Source organism: Schistocerca serialis, chromosome 5 (genome assembly GCF_023864345.2).
Source record: "Schistocerca serialis cubense isolate TAMUIC-IGC-003099 chromosome 5, iqSchSeri2.2, whole genome shotgun sequence".
Lineage (NCBI taxonomy): Eukaryota > Metazoa > Arthropoda > Insecta > Orthoptera > Acrididae > Schistocerca > Schistocerca serialis.
The window spans coordinates 165,747,810-165,762,639 of record NC_064642.1 but is presented as its reverse complement, the minus strand read 5'-3'; the positions used below and the strand labels follow the sequence as shown (position 1 = coordinate 165,762,639).

At 42.7% G+C, this 14,830-nt stretch overlaps 1 protein-coding gene across 1 annotated transcript in view; it reads right to left on the bottom strand.

Annotated features, from left to right (window-relative positions):
* LOC126481822 (protein bric-a-brac 1-like) overlaps positions 1–14,830 on the bottom strand; it is a 1,776,705-nt gene that overhangs the window by 1,333,298 nt on the left and 428,577 nt on the right. The window lies entirely within an intron of this gene.

The window sequence follows — 14,830 nt, the reverse complement described above, 5'->3', positions numbered from 1 at the left end:
AATGAGATATGATTTATCAACAAACTATTACTGTTCGTTTATTGCATGGTAATATTGCTGATCTAGTAGCATTTCATACGGGATCGTATTGGCGTAGTCGTTTACGTCACTAATTGTTTATTCCTATCAGGCAAAGCTTCATCTCAATAAATTATACTTTATGGATCCATAGCCGCATTAAATATCTTGAAAGAAGTCATATTCCTGAGTAAGGCTTTCTTTATTTGAAACAAGTATTTTATATCTTTGGAGATTAGCTAATTTCCTACCTTGGGCGTTACCAAGCTCGTAAGTTTCATCATGTCCAAAGGGGCGAAATAAGCTGATCAACAATTAAATGAAGTGATTCTTTCAAATAAAAGAAATCATCACGCACAAAAACGATTTCTTTCAGATCCGTCTAGGGATATATGACACAGAATTAAAATACGATAAGACAGAGAACGAAGTTCAAACGATTCACAGACAAATGGTGCATATATACGACTTCGATCGCTTATGTTACCTAGGCGACTGTTGCGTTAGGAATGGCATCGACCACGAAGTTAAATTTGCGATATCTTGAAAAAGCAGACCCCGTATCAGATGTGGTAAGGAAAATAGTATATTCTAATTGCTGGCGTGAAATGGGCATACATAAACGTGCCAAACAACGTAAATAAGTTCAAATGGCTCTGAGCGCTATGGGACTTAACTTCTGAGGTCATCAGTCCCCTAGAACTTAGAACTACTTAAACCTAACTAACCTAAGGGCATCACACACACCCATGCCCGAGGCAGGATTCGAACCTGCCACCGTTCCATTTCGCCAGTTGTCTCTGCGAAGCTACGCCTTCAAAGCTAATGCCTGAGTGTGTTATACATGTCTTGCAAAACAATGCAGTTTGATGAAGCAACTTGAATTGCCTGTAGCACTAATCTGACTTACATTAGTTTTAATTCGAAGTTAGCTAGTGTTACATATTCGAAGTGAAACGAAAGGAATAGCGTGGATTCTACATTATACACAGAAGCTACATCAGTTGTGGAGGGAAGATATGCTTCTAACAGGGGCCGTCATTAGTATGCCTACTAGCCCAATTTCATAAATTGTTTGCATTATTATTCAACAGTGAGCCACAGCTGTGTGTCAACACAATGACGTGGCGTAACCCGAGTAGGAGTCGGGCAGCGGCAGTTACTAAGGTTGACGCCGCCCGAGTGTTTCATCAGTTCTTGGATCGAGCAGAATTAGTGGGGGAGATTTTGTCGAAAAGATATCACTTTCTAAGAAAAAGTTGCATCCAAAACGTGTCTGCAAAGCGTGGCCCGATGTCAGTAAGAGCCACAAGAAAAAAACCTGCCGGAAAGAAACGTCCTGGTAGTGTCCAAACTGTAATGTAGCTCTTCGTATGCCTGGGCGTACAGAACATACCATATTGTATGTAACAACGGCGTGTAAAAGTTCTTCCAGAATAAAAACATGGTTCAGTAAAACATCCTATATATCTGCTGGTTTTAATACTTCGCAATAGCCGGCCGGAGTTGCCGAGCGGTTCTAGGCGCTACTTTCTGGAACCGCGTGACCGCTACAGGCGAAGGTTCGAATCCTGCCTCGGGCGTAGATGTGTGTAACGTCCTTAGGTTAGTTAGGTTTAAGTAGTTCTAATTTCTAGGGGACTGATGACCTCAGAAGTTAAGTCCCATAGTGCTCAGAGCCATTTGAACCATTTTTTTGCAACCTACGTCCTCAGTTATTTGCTGGATGTATTCCAAATCTCTGACTTCCTCTACAGTTTTACTCTCTACAGATCTCTCTAGCCACATGGTAGTTATTACATGAAGTCTTAACAAATGTCCTACCATCCTGTTCGTTCTTGTTGCCAGTGTTTTCCATACATTCCTTTCCTCTCTGGTTCTTCGCAGAATCTCCTCATTCCTTACGTTATCAGTGCACCTAATTTTCATCACTCGCCTGTAGCACCACATCTTAATTCTTTAATTCTCTTCTGTTCCGTGTTTCCCATAGTCCATGTTTCACACAACGCTGTGCTCCAAACGTATATTCTCACAAATTTCTTCATCAAATTCAAGCCTATGTTTGATACTAGTAGACTTCACTTGGCCAGAAATGCCATTTTTGCCAGTGCTAGTGTGCTTTTTATGTCCTTGCTCTGTCCTTCATGTGTTATTTTGCTGCGTAGCTAGCGGAATTCCTTAACTTCATGCACTTCGTGATCACCAATCCGGATGTTAAGTTTCTCGCTATTCTCGTTACTGCTACTTCTCATTATTTCGTCTTTCTTTGATTTATTCTCAATCCATATTCTGTATTCATTAGCCTGTTCATTCCATTCAACAGATCCTGTAATTCTTCTTCACTTTCACTGAGGGTAGCAATGACATCAACGAATTTTACCATTGGTATTCTATCACTTTGAATTTTAATTCCACTCCTGAACCTGCTCCATCCAAGTTGATAGAGACCAGTCTCGAATGAATTACCTCGTTCGCACTCGAGAACCATGCTCCGAATGAGGAAAGGGATTATGCCAATTTCTTGCGTCGTGGGGTCTTAATCACGTTCTCGCGATATATCGTATAACTAGGGGCAGTAATGCAGGGCGAGTACGAACGTCAGGAGGGAGGCTTTGCCAATTGTTATCTCCGAACGCGTAGTGAGTCAGGCAGACCACACAAGAGCGCGGTGAGCGATGGTCGCTTAAACAGCATGGTAAATACGGAGAGAGCGGCCGGCCGCGCCACGCCGTGGAGGGCAAGGCACGTCGGGGCGGGGCGGGGCGGGGGAGGGAAGTCACAAAATACGGCCGGAGTAAAAGTTAATAACCTTAATGAGTCAGACCACGACCTCCCAAGCAACGCGGCGCTCACGGCGCGCGGCCAGGTCTCCGACCCCACCCGACAGGTCGGCGCACTTTACGCCTTGTTTGCAGTCCGTTCAGCGGACCACGCGCGGAGGTCTCGCGTTCGATAACTTGGCCATAATTGGGCGGCGGCAACGTATGCACTCTGCTAGCTTAGTTCTCCTGCTCGGAAACCCCGCAACAACGTGCATCGCTAACGACTTTCCGCCGGATCACTAGGTAGTCGTCAGTGTAACTTCCGGCGTTGCTCAGGGACGTCTGACAGAACTGTTATATTTCACATAAAGGACTAGGCGGATTGCTTCGTACCATTACGATCGTTCACAAATAACAGTATTGTACACGGATAGCCTGTATAGTTAGGAATCAGATGCGAAATTCTGGAACGCTTTACAGGAAAAAGAAGTTTGCTGTACAAGCCGCTGACGCTGGATGAACAGCACGATCAACAGAAAGAAAGAAATTACGTTTTAGAACAATATCAGCCACTGGTGTTGCACTGGCCATGCACTGAGACGAGGCCGGAGGCTGGAGGGCGAGAGGAAGTGTCCCCCTCTACCCAACCAATTGGCCAACTGCTAGCAGGACTCGCGTACGGAGCGTTCCGTACAAGCTAAATTGTATGCAGGGTGGTCCATTGACCGGGCCAAATATCTCACGAAATAAGCATCAAACGAAAACACTACAAAGAACGAAACTCGTCTAGCTTGAAGGGGAAAACCAGATGGTGCTATGGTTGGTCCGCTAGAAGGCGCTGCCATAGGTCAAACATATCAGCTGCGTCTTTTAAAATAGGAACCCCCATTTTTTATTGCGTATTCGTGTAGTACGTAAAGAAATATGAGTGTTTTAGTTGGACCACTTTTTTCGCTCTGTGATAGATGGCGCTGTAATAGTCACAATCGTATAAAAAGTACGTGGTATCACGTAACATTCCGCCAGTGCGAACGGTATTTGCTTCGTGATACATTACCCGTGATAAAATGGACCGTTTACCAATTGCGGAAAAGATCGATATCGTGTTGATGTATGGCTATTGTCATCGAAATGCCCAACGGGCGTGTGCTATGTATGCTGCTCGGTATCCTGGACGACATAATACAAGTGTCCGGACCGTTCACCGAATAGTTACTTTCTTTAAGGAAACAGGATGTGTTCAGCCGCATGTGAATCGTCAACCACGACCTGCAACAAATAATGATGCCCAAGTAGCTGTTTTAGCTGCTGTCGCGGCTAATCCGCACATCAGTAGCAGACAAATTGCGCGAGAATAGGGAATCTCAAAAACGTTGGTGTTGAGAATGCTACATCAACATCGATTGTACCCGTACCATATTTCTATGCACCAGGAATTGCATGGCGACGACTCTGAACGTCGTGTACAGTTCTGCCACTGGGCACAAGAGAAATTACGGTACGATGACAGATTTTTTGCACGCATTCTATTTAGCGCCGAAGCGTCTTTCACCAACAGCGGTAACGTAAACTGGCATAATATGCGCTATTGGGCAACGGAAAATCCACGATGGCTGCGACAAGTGGAACATCAGCGACCTTGGCGGGTTAATGTATAGTGCGGCATTATGGGAGGAAGGATAATTGGCCCCTATTTTATCGATGGCAATCTAAATGGTGCAATGTACGCTGATTTCCTACGTAATGTTCTACCGATGTTACTAAAAGATGTTTCACTGCATGACGGAATGGCGATGTAGTTCCAACATGACGGATTTCTGCTACATAGGTCGCGTGCGGTTGAAGCGGTATTGAATAGCATATTTGATGACAGGTGGATTGGTCGTCGAAGCACCATACCATGGCCCGCACGCTCACCGGATCTGATGTCCCCAGATTTCTTTCTGTGGGGAAAGTTGAAGGATATTTGCTATCGTGATCCACCGACAACGCCTGACAACATGCGTCAGCGCATTGTCAATACATGTGCGAACATTACGGAAGACGAACTACTCGCTGTTGAGAGGAATGTCGTTACACGTATTGCCAAATGCATTGAGGTTGACGGCCATCGTTTTGAGCATTTATTGCATTAATGTGGTATTTACAGGTAATCACGCTGTAACAGTATGCGTTCTCAGAAATAAGTTCACAAAGGTACATGTATTACTTTGGAACAACCGAAATAAAATGTTCAAACGTACCTACTTTCTGTATTTTAATTTAAAAAACCTACCTGTTACCAACTGTTCGTCTAAAATTACGAGCCATATGTTTGTGACTATTACAGCGCCATCTATCACAAAGCGAAAAAAGTGGTCCAACTAAAACATTCATATTTCTTTACATACTACACGAATATGTAATAAAAAAATGGGGGTTCCTATTTAAAAAAACGCAGTTGATATCTGTTTGACCTATGGCAGCGCCATCTAGCGGGCCAACCAGAGCGCCATCTGCTTTCCCTCTTCAAACTAGACAAGTTTCGTTCTTTGTAGTTTTTTTCGTTTGACACTTATTTCGTGAGATATTTGGCCCGGTCACGATCAATGGACGACCCTGTATACGAAGGGCCTTGCGCGTAACTTTCGCACTTTATAATTGTAAATAATGACAGCAGTTAGAATCAGTGATATCGTTGGTATAAAGGTAGTTGTTGGAAATAAGAGAAAACAGCTTTAAATATGAACCGAATGATATGAAATAATAACCATGAATTTATGACGCATCCTTGTATATACATTTTCATGTGTCCAAGAGTGTGTTTTGCAATCAGAATGTATGTCCCGGATTGTACGACAGACAGCAGTCAAGGACTGTCGGTAGCGACACAAGATCTATAAGTTTAACTCGGCCAACGTTTTCAATTATAGTCAACACGTTAGGCCTTAGTAGCAATAGGAAAATCACAATACAAGGCGACAATGACAAACATGTTTGTCGTTTCGGAAAGTATATTCGTTTAGAAAAGTCAACCTTTACAACGGGCAGAGATAATGGTCTATCGCAGTGGTCACGGTTATTATGCACGAGAATGCTGTGTACAAATTATCCAGTTAATACGTACTTTAAAACAAATAAAATGGTAATTGTAAGAAGATAATATGAAAAGCGAGACTTCTTAATCATGGTTAATAAGCTAGCTTCGTAAAATATAGATATGAAACTGAGCATCCATGACGCCCTTTTGCCTAAGGTAATTAAAAATATTATGTAAAATTTTTGACAAGTAATATGTTTTAGCGTAAACTCGGTATGCATTGTCAGAAGCCGGTTAAAAACCTTTCTACCGATACATTCCTGTACGATTAATGTGTGTTGAGAAAAAGGGATGTTGTCTTGAGAAATAATATATATAATAGATATTTTATCTATACCGGGAATGGAGAATCTCGACGATTTTTGCCTGTTATTGATATCGATACTGACAAAATATCGGTCCCGAGAATTTCGAGCCCTTATCACAATCTTTCCAGTAGTTCCTGAGCCTTGCCCAGACATACAAAAAGAAGCAAGCAGGGGACTTCAGAGAGATAAGATGTAACAGAATATTTCTGTTTACTTATTAAAACATGACCACAACTTACATTTTGTCTTTGCATGCAGTAATATTATTTTATTATGCTTTTGACGGCTGATGAATGCAATGCAAGTTGTAATGGCGGAAAGAACTTTTCATGTGACATGAATCAAAAATTTTCAGTTTTTTCCCCCTTACTTGTACTGTGAAACCTTGCTTCTAGCCAAATTTTATAATTCTAGGTAAACGGTAAGTACCCCTTAGATTTTAATGAGTGAGTTTGAGAGTGTGAAAATCTGTAACATAGATGGCCGTACGTTACGACTGAATTGACTTGGAAGCTTAACTTTTTTACTCTGTCAAGGGCTCGTAGACCTAGATATGTAACTAGATACGTCTAACCGTTCCTGAGAAAAGGGGTCCTTATCAGACGGACAGACAGTGAGACAAATAAGCGTTCCTATAAAGTGTCCGTTTTTACCGACTGAAGTACGAAACCCTAAAAAGAACCAGGCCCGTCAGGTGTGGTGTCACATGCTGGCAACAACCCCACCCCCTTCCCCCATACCACGCTTCCCATCCCATGATAACTACAAAAAAGCAGATAGGCTTCGGTATGTAGATGTACTAGCTCTCATAAACAGAAATATTGGATGGTAGTTACGATTTAGTGAATGCTTACAGAGTAAAACTGTATGCTTGCTGATGTAGAGGATAGGAACCTAGAGACAGAAGAGTCGCATCTCCCATTGGCAGGACGATACTAATCAGACGTTACCCATCGAGACCAAATAGCTATACTGGCTACTATAAATTGTTCTGCTGTAGCTGTATACAACAACCACCGTTTTACATTGTCTATAGTAGTTCGTAGTACAGGCAGGGTTTGTAAGACTCACTACTGTAATTACGTGTGGGCCCATTGTTCGTAAATTCGTAAAGATCTATTAGTAAATACGTGACAGAATTTGAGATGTAACCTAAAGCGCAGTTTACACAGATCCCTTCATCGAAGAAGCAACTGAAGCCATTTTGCATTAGTTGCATGTTTATTCCGTCAGCGTGAGGCCATTACAAAAATGGATAAAATTCCGATTCAACTAAGTGTGTGAAGGAAGGAAATTCACAGCTTGATCTCCATGCAATGGTGCTAGACACGTAGCATATGGCCTTTATATAAGGGAACAATTCCGGCGTTTGCTTTAAGTGAAAATCACAGGAAAGCTAAATCTGGAAGGCCGGACGGAATTTGAGTCTTGCTCTTTCTCCTGTGTGAAAGGCCGCTGCATTAACCACGACGCCCCCCCCCCCTCCCCCCCCCCAACACACACACACACACACACACACACACACACACACACACACACACCTTGAAGAGACAGCAGGACCACGCAATCTTTAAGCACTTTAGTGATAAATTATCATAAAATTATGAAGCTATACCCTTACAGTGGCAGCACGAAAAATACTGCTGTCCGTTGAGTATGTAATGGAGCATGATGATGAAATCGGGGAACGGAGCACGCTGAAACGTACAGCTAACAAGCTATGGTCGCGTACGATCAACGTAGATTTAGGACACTGCTGTCCTACAGAATATATAGGAAGACTGGAAATACAGGCAGGGATATCGTGTCCTGAAATAAATTACTCTTTTTTTTATTTTAAGAAAAAGATCAATTTATAAAAGTACAGCCACTGAAAGAATAATCGCTAGGAGATAAGCAGTAACGTGATAGACCATGCACTGTCTTCCTTCTTGTTGAAGTGGCAGGCTGAAAATTAAGTCGGCATTCAATAAATGTGCAACTGCCGCGCTGTTCTGACCTACCTCGACACAGGAGTTCGATTGTTGCCTTGACCGTCACATTTCCAGACCTCTCACCCACGGAAAACATCTGGTCTGCCAGTTTCTCGGCAAGCCACCACTTTTGTTCTTAGTGACTGTGATGTTTTTAGTCGCAACCTTTACAGTTCAGTGTAATGGAAATGTTTCACGACAGCATTTTTACATGTCTAAAAACAATAACGTTATTTGTCTACTTACATGCAACCAAGGGATTGTAAAATATCTGACGTTTCGTAGATAATTCACCACTGTCACTCACTTTCATATCAAAAAATTTTATCTAAATTTCAAGTCACGTGGTTTTCTCAGTTAACTAGACCAAATTTCTCAACATCTTGGCTATTCAATAGTCCGTTCTCCTGTTTTTTCGCGGTATGCTTCGGAGCTACGATTCTAGAATATGCTTGCAGTGCTGTCAACTCCAGCGTCCTTTCTCTACTGTCGAAAGGCATCGCGGACACAAACACGCAACAAAATACTCCGAAATACGTGTGCACTTTTGCTATTCAACCACGATATTATTTCACATGGCCGTTATCAAAAACACGCGGTGACGTTACAATAAACAATGGTGACTTCGGAAAAGGCATCGCACTGTTATGTTTCCAGGTCAGTTGTGCATGCGCTGTCAACCGCAACCACACGCTGACCCACGATAAGTCGACCAATGCGTCGTCACTACTAGTTGAAATAATATTGCGGTCGACTAAAAAAAAGGTTGATTACGCTCGGTATTTGTCGCTCAAGTCTTAGATTCCCACCAAGGACGGGAAGCTAAGCGCTTCGGCAAAACATAGAAGTGCTCAGTGCGTGACTACCGTACGCTGTTCGTCGGGCGCAAGTGTCGATCTTACCAGAGACAGGTACTGTCTGGACACACGAATGATAGCTACTAGTTGCTGACTACATATCTTCCTGAAACGTTTATAAGACCCAAATTCATCCAACCTTTAATTCTATTCTTAGCTTCTAGCTACAACCAGTGTACCATCACCTAGTGGATTAAGTTTTTCGATGTGCAAAATCTGAACTTTCTGTTCCCAGCTAACCACCCTGTAGTCTACCAGAGTTAATGCTGCTAAGTGTTAATAAAATTAGCAACAGGGTATTAATTTTGTATAACATGCTAGAAAGTACATTAATGTCATAAATCAAACTGAAACTCACATCTTACCAAGGATTTCGTTCCTTTTCGCGACAGTAAGAGAAGTTACAGGCCCATGTAATTAAAGTCGATACTCAGCAGGATTTTGGAACGCATATTGTGTTCGAACTTTATAATTACCTCGAAGGGAACAGTCTATTGACAGACGGTCAACACGGATTTAGACAACACCGTTCTTGTGAAACACTATTAGCTCTTTACTCATACGGAGTGCTGAGTGCTATCAACAATGGATTTCGAATTGATTTCGTACTTCTGGATTCCCAGATGGCTTTTGACACTGTACTCACAAGCCGCTTGTAATCAAATGGCGTGTTTATGGAATACCGTCTCAGCTATATCGTAGTAACTGACGGAAAGTCATCGAGTAAAACAGAAGTACTTCGGAAAGACAGATTAGAGACCATAGGAGTGGGAGTGTTCATTGCAGTTGACAAAAATATTGTCTCTATTGAGGTCGAACTTTAGTATGACAGTGACGTTATCTGGTCGCGTAAAAACAGCTCAAGGTCACACCAAGCTAATCGTTGGATGTTTTTACCACCACCTGATTCTGCTGTGACAGTTCTGGAGTCATTCAAAGAATGTCTACGGTCAGTAGAACGTAAGTACCCAGATCATGCATTGCTTGTTGGAGTTCCATTTAACCTACCGAGTATACGCTGGAATGTCAATGAATTCATTGCAGGGGTACTGACAGACGGTCATGTGAAATACTTTTGGTTAAGTTTTCTGAAAACAGTCTTCAGCAGCTAGTGCGGCAGCCCACACCCAATGGACTTGTAGCTACAAACAGGCCGGACCTTATCGACAACGCCAGTATAGAAACGGGGATTAGCGATCGCCATGTCACTATAGCAACTATGATTACGGAAGTTGCTAAATCAGTTACGAAGACTAGGAGAGTGTTTCTGCTAGAGACAGCAGGTAGGCAGTTGTTAGCATCTCACGTAGACAATGAAGTGACATCAGTTAGTTCCAGTAAGAAGGACGTAGTGGAATTATGGGCAGAGTTTAAGCACACTTTAAATCGAGGTCTGAAGAATTATACGTATAGTAAGTGGATTAAGGACGGAAAAGACTCAAAATAATTTAATAAAGAGATTCGGAAAATGCTGAGGAAGCAGAGGCTGTTACACTCTGGGTTCAAAAGAGAACGCAAAAACGATGACAAGCAAAGGTTAGTAGGGGTTCGTGTGTCTGTGGTAAGATCTATGCGCTTATCACACACTACTACCACCGTCGTACCTCAATAACAGATCTGGCAGAGAACTCGACAAATTCGCGTCGTATGTGAAATCAATAAGTGTGTCTAAGGCTTCCATCCAGTTACTTATAGACCAGTCTTGTGTGGCAGTTGAAGACAGCAAAAGAAGTCTTAAATTTCATGTTCATGAAATAGTTCACGCAGGAGAATGGTATAAACATACCGCCGTTTGATTATCGGACTCCCCTATGGACGTGGCCGAGCGGTTGTAGGCGCTACAGTCTGGAACCTCGGAGTATGCGTGCGGAATGATTTGAAGTGGAATGATCATATAAAATTAATTGTTGGTAAGGCGGGTACCAGGTTGAGATTCATTGGGAGAGTCCTTAGAAAATGTAGTCCATCAACAAAGGAGATGGCTTACAAAACACTCGTTCGACCTATACTTGAGTATTGCTCATCAGTGTGGGATCCGTACCAGGTCGGGTTGACGGAGGAGATAGAGAAGATCCAAACAAGAGCGGCGCGTATCGTCACAGGGTTATTTGGTAACCGTGATAGCGTTACGGAGATGTTTAGCAAACTCAAGTGGCAGACTCTGCAAGAGAGGCGCTCTGCATCGCGGTGTAGCTTGCTCGCCAGGTTTCGAGAGGGTGCGTTTCTGGATGAGATATCGAATATATTGCTTCCCCCTACTTATACCTCCCGAGGAGATCACGAATGTAAAATTAGAGAGATTCGAGCGCGCACGGAGGCTATCAGACAGTCGTTCTTCCCGCGAACCATACGCGACTGGAACAGAAAAGTGGGTAATGACAGTGGCACGTAAAGTGCCCTCGGCCACACACCGTTGGATGGCTTGCGGAGTATAAATGTAGATGTAGATGTAGACCGCTACGGTCGCAGGTTCGAATCCTGCCTCGGGCATGGATGTGTGTGATGTCAGTAGGTTAGTTAGGTTTCAGTAGTTCTAAGTTCTAGGGGACTGATGACCTCAGATGTTAAGTCCCATAGTGCTCAGAGCCATTTTTTCGCCAATGGACGACATAGTAATATGCATACCTGCCGCAGAAAAACAACCAAAGGAGTTGAAAACAAATAAGTCACCAGGTTCGGATGGGATCCCAATTTGGTTTTTCAAAGACTATTCTACTGCACTGGCCCCTTACTTAGCTTGCACTTTTCGTGAATCTCTAGCCCAGTGACACGTCCCAAGCGACTGGAAAAAAGCGCTGGTGACGCCTGTGTGTAACAAGCGCGAAAGAATGGACCCGCACATTACAGACCAATATCCCTAACATCGGTTTGCTGCAAAATCCTTGAACCTATTCTCAGTCTGAATATATTTTCTTGAGACCGAGAAGCTTATATCCACAAATCAGCAAGGTTTTAGACAGCATCGCTCGTCCGAAACTCAGCTTGCCGTTTTCTTACACGAACTGTGGTTGAAGGACAATAGGCAGATTCCATATTTCAGATTCTCGAAAAGCGTTTGACATGGTGCTCAGTTCTAAGCTGTTACAAGAAGTACGAGCATATGGATTAGGTTCATGAGTGGTTCGAAGACTTCTTAAGTTACAGAAGCCAGTATGTTGTCCTCGATGGAGAGTGTTCATCAGAGACAAGGGTATCGTCAAGAGAGCTCCAGCGAAGTGTGACAGGACCGCTTCGCTATTATTCTCTATATGCAAAATGATTTAGGGGACAGGATGGCTAGCAGTTTGCGGTTGTTTGCTGATGATGCTGTTATGTACGGTAAGGTTGCGAAGTTGAGTGACTACAGAAGGATACAAGATGACTTGACAAAATTCCTAGTTTGTGTGACGAATGGAAGCTGGCTCAAAATGTAGAAAAATGTAAGTTAATGCGGATGAGAAGGAAAAACAAACCTATAATATTCGATAAAAGCATTAGTAGTGTGTTGCTTCACACAGTCATGTCGTTTAAATATCTAGGCGTAACGTTGCAAAGCAATATGGAACGGAATATGCGTGTGAGGATTGTAGTAGGAAATGCGAACGGCAGACTTCGGTTTATTGGGATAATTCTAGGAAAGTGTAGTTCATCTGTAAAGGGGACCGCATAAAGGACGCTAGTCCCACCTGCTCTTGAGTACTGCTCGAGTATTTGGGATCCATACCACGTTGGATAAAAGGGAGACATCGAAGCATTTCGGAGGTGGGCTGCTAGATTTGTTACTGATAGGTTCGTACGACATGCAAGTCCTACGGAGATGCTTCGGGAACTCAAATGGGAATCCCTGAAGAGAAAGCGCCCTTCTTTCCTAGGAGCATTACTGAGAAAATTTAGAGAACCGGCATCTGAAGCTGGCTGCAGAACGAATCCGTTGCCACCAACATACATAGAGCATAAGGACCACGAAGATACGAGAAATTAGGGCTCATACGGAAACATGTAGACAGTCATTTTTCCCTCGCTCTATTTGCAAGTGGAAGAGGAGAGAAAATGACTAGAAGTGGTACGGGGTACCCACCGCCACACGCCATAAGGTGGACTGTGGAGTATCGATGTAGATGTAGAAATGATTTCTGGTGTTCCCCTAGGCAGTGTTACAGGCTCTCTGCTGTTCCTGATCTATATAAACGATTTAGGGGACAATCTGAGCAGCCGTCTTAGGTTGTTTGCACACGATGATGTCTTTTATCGTCCGGTAAAGTCATCAGAAGATGAAACCAAATTGCGAAACGGTTTAGAAAAGATATCTGTACGGTGCGGAAATTGGCAACTGACCCTAAATAAAGAAAAGTGCGAGGTCATCCACATGAGTGCTAAAAAGAATCCGTTGAATTTCGGTTACACGACATAAATCATACAAACCCATTCGCCGCAAATTCAAATAAATTATGAAAAACTTGAATTGGGAAGAACACCCAGAAAATATTGCGGGGAAGGCATAACAAAGACTGGGATTTATTGGCAGAACACTTAGAAGATGCCCAAATCTACTAAAGAGACTGCCTACACTATGCTTGTCCGTCTTCTTTTGGAGTACTGCTGCGCGGTTTCGAATCCTTACCAGACAGGATTAACAGAGTACCAAGGCAGCACGTTTTGTATTACCGAGAAATAGGTGACACAGTGTCACGGACGTGATACAGGATTTGGGGTGGACATCATTAAAACAAAGGCGTTGGTCGTTCCGGCGGAATCTTCTCACGAAATTTCAATCACCAACTTTGTCCTCCTAACGCGAAAATATTTTTTTGATGCCGACCTGCAATGGGAGAAATGACCATCATAATGAAATAAAACAAATCAGAGCTCCCACGGAAAGCTAAATATGTTTGTTTTTTCCGTGCACCGTTCGAGGGTGGAGTAATACAGAATTATTGTGAAGGTGGTTCGCTAAAACCTCTGCACGGCACTTTAAATGTGGTGTACAAAGTATCGTAGACGTTGATACAGACATAAATAGTGGTAAAATAGGGCACGAAATCTAATCTAAATACTTAACACACAAATAAAAACATGTTTTGTGCCACCGTTAGACGCTAGAAGCAGTTTAAAGGTCACCAAAGTACGGACTTCAGCAAATGAAAGTAATTCAGCCTGCCGCAAAATTAGTGTTGACTGTATAGATCTATGTTTTTTTTATTTTTTATTGTTTTTAGGGCGCAAAACTTACGGTCATTAGCGCCCGATCGGTGACTTAGGAAAAAGTAAAAAACCAAACTGGAAACCAGCAACAATGGGTGCGAAACTCAAAAAAGTACGGAAACTAAAAACAGAAGGAAAGTTTAAAAAACCACTATAGAAGGGGGCTTGTTTGTTCCCAAAAAGAGCTTCAAATGACTGACATCATCTCACTGACACTAATAAACTCGAGAACGCGACCGGCTGAGCGCGTGTCATCTGCTAGGTGTTTAATACACGTGGATGCGGGGCGTGTGCTGATGAATTAGTGGTGGATGCGGATCAAGGACTTCAGCATTGATACAGAATTAGCAGCGCATACATTTCTATTGAAAATCTTATAGGAGTACGCAGCTACCACTCATTTACTTTGAAACTAGACAAGTGTCGTAGGGATCTAATGGTTCAAACAGAAATCATGTGTCAGCAGTTTCAAGCGATCAACTTTCAAAAGCCTCAATACAAGCAAAAAGCCACACTGAAGGAGTAAACCTCGCTAGAATTACTTTTATTCGGAAATAAATTATTTCTACTCTAACTAAAAAAAAAAAAAAAAGCGCCACGAAGGAATTATCTGAATGGGGAGGAAATTGGTAGATTTAACGTACTTGTACGG